Source organism: Gigantopelta aegis, chromosome 1, assembly GCF_016097555.1.
Source record: "Gigantopelta aegis isolate Gae_Host chromosome 1, Gae_host_genome, whole genome shotgun sequence".
Lineage (NCBI taxonomy): Eukaryota > Metazoa > Mollusca > Gastropoda > Neomphalida > Peltospiridae > Gigantopelta > Gigantopelta aegis.
The window spans coordinates 1,227,657-1,233,754 of NC_054699.1; positions in this window are offsets into that span (position 1 = coordinate 1,227,657).

Consider the following 6,098-nt stretch of genomic DNA (forward strand, 5'->3'; position numbering starts at 1 on the left):
CGGTTATAATACTGTAGCCTACTTATAGCAGACGATCAAATTTTCTTACAGTCGACAACAGTCACTTTTCGCAAACTTGTTTTGGCTTCGTACAGAGTAAATAAAACATATCCAACGGTGATTTTTTGATATAAGGTACACTTTTTAATTCTTTCATCTTTTGAAACTTAAAATTAATATTTTGTACAGAATTATGAAAAATAAACAAATACCAACCTGTAAACAGCGTTGTCTGCTTGTTTTTAGAAATTTGACAGGGGTCAAGGTTAATAGACCAGTTTTTATTCTTATGTGGTGAAACATTGTAAAATATAGCTTTTGGGCATTCTAACAACAGAAATACACACATTTAGATGGACGGCTTATCACTGAATTTCTAACAATAGAAATACGGACAAACCTGTCTTAAGCGGTCACACATGGGAGTAGATAAAAGTGGCCGCTTAAGACAGGTGGCCGCTGATTACAGGTTGCCACATATAGTGTCTTTAAAACATTTGTTGTTTCTTGTTTTACCGTCCGTACTGTGTGTGCTTCACAGTTGATTATAAATCAACTTTTGACATGTCGCCTCTTCAAAAACAAATGCACCTGGAATTAATTAAATTATCCGTTCTCAACAAGTTTGTTTTCTTTTTCCATTTAGTTACTTAATTCCTACTTCATGCGGTGTATTGTCATAGTAGTGAATCTACAAATATCAAGCGTAGCCTGTCCAGAGTCAATCAGATGCATTCCAGTGTCATACTTTGTTAATTGATACACAGTAGAGATGTCGGGACTGAATGGGTAGTAGTATTCCTGAAGGTGTGATGATGGGTTATCGCTGGCCGCGTTAGAAAGGTGACCGTTTATTACAGGTGCATTTACATTATAAATCGTTTGGGAGTGTGTGTGTGTGTGTGTGTGTGTGTGCGTGTGAGTGTGAGTGTGTGTGTGTGTGAGTGAGTGTGAGTGTGTGTGAGTGTGTGTGTGTATGTGTGTGTGTATATGAGTGTGTGTATGTGTATGTGTATGTGAGTGTGTGTGTATGTGTGTGTATGTGAGTGCGTGTGTGTGTGTGTGGGTGTGTGAGTATGTGTGTGTGTGTGTGTGAGTGTGTATGTGAGTGTGTGTGTATGTGTGTGTGTATGTGAGTGTGTGTGTGCGTGTGTGTATGTGAGTGTGTGTATGTGAGTGTGTACGTGTGTGTCTGTGTATATGTGTGTCTATGTGCCTGTGTGTCTGTATCTTGGTCTCTCTAATGCGGGTACCCACTCTGTGTTTGTGGGATCATTGTTTTTTCCAAAAGCTGGTCTCAAGAAGATTTGATAATTTGCTTGGTTCCGACAATAGACAAGAAATAAAGACTTGATACAAACTGCCCCTGCGTGTGCTGTAACCTCACCGTGGTGCAGGGGTGTAACATTCTCTTTGAGAATGGCCAATACAGCACAAAATTGAAGTTTTGAGTAAAATTCAGTATCCGTAAAATTCTGTGATATTTGTGTTTTTGCACAGTTCTTTACACTGTTTTTGTTTGTCTTGAATTTTTATATTGATGTTGATCATCACTTTATTTATTTGCATTACCATAGTTTGACACCCAATAGCCGATGTATTTTTCGTGCTGGGGTGTCGTTAAACATGCATTCATTCATTCATTTGATACAAACTGATGTAATGAAAACAAGCTATTCACTGTATTAAGAAATAAAGACTTGATACAAACTGATGTAATGAAAACAAGCTATTCACTGTATTAAGAAATAATGACTTTATACCGACTGATGTAATGACAACAAGCTATTCACTGTATTAAGAAATAAAGACTTTATACCGACTGATGTAATGAAAACAAGCTATTCACTGTATTAAGAAATAAAGACTTTATACCATCAGATGTAATGAAAACAAGCTCAAACTTCATTAATGTTTTATTGTACATTCATGTGAAACTAAAAACGTGGAACATTTAACGTTTCCTTTTCGTATATCTACAGATATTTAACTACATTTGCTATTTAACTACACAAGTCACAACAGAAAACCCATTGCTACATGCTTCATGCAACGATTCTGCGCACGACTGGCACTGTAGCCAATCTTCTATCGGTGAATGACTGTACCTCTCGTGACAGTAAATACCAAAATATGCGGACGTTGCTTCCTTACCATTTTCATACCCCTTAACTACCCTTGCTCCACGACTTGTTCTGACTCCTCTTATTCGAGCAGAGAACCCACCTCTGATGACTAATTTTCTGTTTAGCCTTTCCCTTTCTCCTACCATAACTCTTGCTGCCCCACATTCTACTCTGACTTACGACGAGACAAGACGTAGCTACGTCCTCTCTCGACTTGCCCCCTCCTGCCCACCTGGGGGGACTTATCAAGTCGTATGGAATGTTACTCGAGTACCGGGTCACGGGCTTCCGTGACTTTGGTGTATGGCGACCCGGAACAGAAGAGGACCCGGAATCAGAGACACAGGAAGAAGAAAAGCGCACCAGGGGCGGCATTGGGGTGATTATGGGGTGGGGGGACAAAACCGGCAGCTCAACTGCCGGCGGCGGCTCCTTCTATTGTGCGTCCCCCAGCACCAGTCATCTCCATCGAGACCTACTGAGCCAGCATAGCCGGACCAGACGACGGACTCACCAGGGGCGGACCTGAACCAAGGGGTGATGGAATCCCCCCCCACCTGTATTATCGCCGACTCCAGCGCAGGACCCCACCACCACCACCACCACTCCCTCTCGGAGGAAGAGTGCCGCTGTTGAGATGCAGACCTGTCCAGACGCCGTCTTTTGTAAATTGCTTCAATAAAATTCAACTTTGGATGAGCGGTCTAATTTATTGTTTGGCCTTAATTTTGACCAGACATGGTTATTCTCAACTTTACTAACTTTTTCCAAATTCCGGCCACCTGAAACGTAACCTCCCCCCCCCCCCCCCCCCCCACACACTGCCCCGGAATTGGTCACTGGTTATGTCAGAGGCTAAGTTCGGGGTGGGCGTGCCTGAACCTTCGGGATATGGGCACGTTAAACGAGTTCCCTTCCCTTCCTTCTTGCTGCCCCAATACCACTTGGTTCTTCCCTCCCTCTTGTCATTGCTACTGTTACCTCCTGCCCTCCTACATCCTGTTGAAAACCCACAACATTATGCTCTGAACCCCTTACACCCACTACGGCATGCTCGGAGCCTGTGTGATCAGAGACCCTTACACCCACTACGGCATGCTCGGAGACTGTGTGATCAGAGACCCTTACACCCACTACGGCATGCTCGGAGACTGTGTGATCAGAGCCCATTACACCCACTACGGCATGCTCGGAGACTGTGTGATCAGAGCCCCTTACACCCACTACGGCATGCTCGGAGACTGTGTGATCAGAGCCCCTTACACCCACTACGGCATGCTCGGAGCCTGTGTGATCAGAGACCCTTACACCCACTACGGCATGCTCGGAGCCTGTGTGATCAGAGCCCCTTACACCCACTACGGCATGCTCGGAGACTGTGTGATCAGACTCCCTTACACCCACTACGGCATGCTCGGAGACTGTGTGATCAGAGCCCCTTACATCCACTACGGCATGCTCGGAGACTGTGTGATCAGAGCCCCTTACATCCACTACGGCATGCTCGGAGACTGTGTGATCAGAGCCCCTTACACTCACTACGGCATGCTCGGAGACTGTGTGATCAGAGACCCTTACACCCACTACGGCATGCTCGGAGACTGTGTGATCAGAGACCCTTACATCCACTACGGCATGCTCGGAGACTGTGTGATCAGAGACCCTTACATCCACTACGGCATGCTCGGAGACTGTGTGATCAGAGCCCCTTACATCCACTACGGCATGCTCGGAGACTGTGTGATCAGAACCCCTTACATCCACTACGGCATGCTCGGAGACTGTGTGATCAGAGCCCCTTACATCCACTACGGCATGCTCGGAGACTGTGTGAGCAGAGCCCCTTACACCCACTACAGTGTACTCATTCCCACCACTGTCTGGCTGAACCCGACCTAAAACAGACTGTTCAAGACTGAAAGCCGCCTGCTCCTCATGTTCCGGTTCCATCACGTTATATCCAGACACGTCATCGGTGTCTAAAATGAAGTTCAGTAATAGTTCTGCTTGGGTCGGTGCTGTTTGGTGGGTCAAATCAACAGATGGACCAATCTCTGGAACCCTTACTTCCTCACCAGTCAGCTTTTCTTGTGGCTGCAGGTGCTTCTTGCATGTCTTGTTGACTATAATCACACCTTTTTGACTTTCCTTTATAGCCAGGTCTTGACATCTGAAATTAACAATGTTACAACATCCCAACTCATTAGTTAGCTGTATAAGAATAGCCTACACTATTTATTAAATGATAATACTATATAGATCTAGGGTTTTAAAAAATGTATTTCAATAGTTTTAGACATTTAAACAATACACTAAGTACCCTGAACAATTAAAATACATTTTATATGCATATGAATAAAAGGCTTTGTTTAATAATTAGTAATTACCCATGACCAGGGCCCGTATTAATGAGTGTTTGCATATTTAGTCTAGTAGGCTATGATTCACTGGTTTTAGCTAAACAATCAGCATTTTATATTAATTAAAGTTAATGTAAATACTAATTAACAACTAAACCACATCAGCTTAATATATTTATAAACGCACACTTCTGTTCTTAAAAGGCACACCCATTGTGCCTTTTAGGAACAACAGAGATGTGCGTTTTGAGCACAAGCACGCTTTTAGTTTAGAAGATGATTGATTAAATATGGAGACTCGTTTTATTTGCGTTGTGTAAATGAAGGCAATTAAGTCCATATTTAATATAAGAAAATGGCACAAATATACCTGTTTATTGGGTGACGCCATTTTGTAGAAAGTCACATGATCGTGTATTTCAAGATGTATTGAGCACTCGTGTGATCTGGTCAATACATGGAGCGCTAGATGGCTGATCTTCTGTCGGGAATCTTCGCATTTGACCCGATTGTTAAACATGTCCATGTACGAGATCACGTCGTAAATTTACCGATCGTAGGGGTGGCCTAAACCAACCTTAAGCTAACAATACATTCATACATGATCCGTAATCCGTGTCCGCGTCCGCGTCTGTGATAACTCGCTACATAGGGAAGACGTTGTGAAGCATCCACTGATCCGCTCCGTGTCCGTGAGAAATCGCTACATAGGGGAGACGCTGCGAAGCATCCATTGATCCGCTCCGTCCGTGAGAAATCGCTACATAGGGAAGACGTTGCGAAGCATCCACTGATCCGCTCCGTGTCCGTGTCATCGAGGAATCACCATGTGAGCGATGTTTCACCGACACAGATCTATGCGTTATTGTGAAGCTTGGCATGACCGTAATGACCCCATTGACAGTGGGACATTGTTTGTTGTTTTCATAATTAGAGTGTTTTCACATATTTCAACCCGTATTTATGGATGTTCAATTCACACACACACGGGCACGGATGCGAATACGGATACGGATCACGTATCAATGGATGGCTAGCTTTAAGACATTACATTGGGTCAATAAAAAGGTGACGGGCTGTGCGATTCTAAACCAAGTGGTAACCAGATCCTGTAGAGTATGTAGGATGCACATTACTGAATTACGTAGGATGTTAGAACATGATCTGTGATGGCAATCTTAGAATGTCTCTCCACCTGTTGTAAAATATGGTTAAGACTGGATGCGGCGCGTGCGTGCGGTCCCACGGTTGCGTCTGATGCGGTTATTTCATTGCGGGTGTCCGCATCGCACGCACCACACACATCCAGTCAAGACGCTTTCGCTGAAACTAATGTATTTCGATTTGTTTTTAGCTATATGAGCCTTTAATGTGTGTGAGAGAGAGAGAGAGAGAGAGAGAGAGAGAGAGAGAGAGAGAGAGAGAGAGAGAGAGAGAGAGAGAGCGAGAGAGAGAGAGTGCGAGAGTGCGAGAGTGAGAGTGTGAGTGAGAGAGAGAGAGAGAGAGAGAGAGAGAGAGAGAGAGAGAGAGAGAGAGAGAGAGAGAGAGAGAGAGAGAGAGTGTGAGAGTGAGAGTGAGAGAGACCGCGATACAAAAATGTAGCAATGGATTT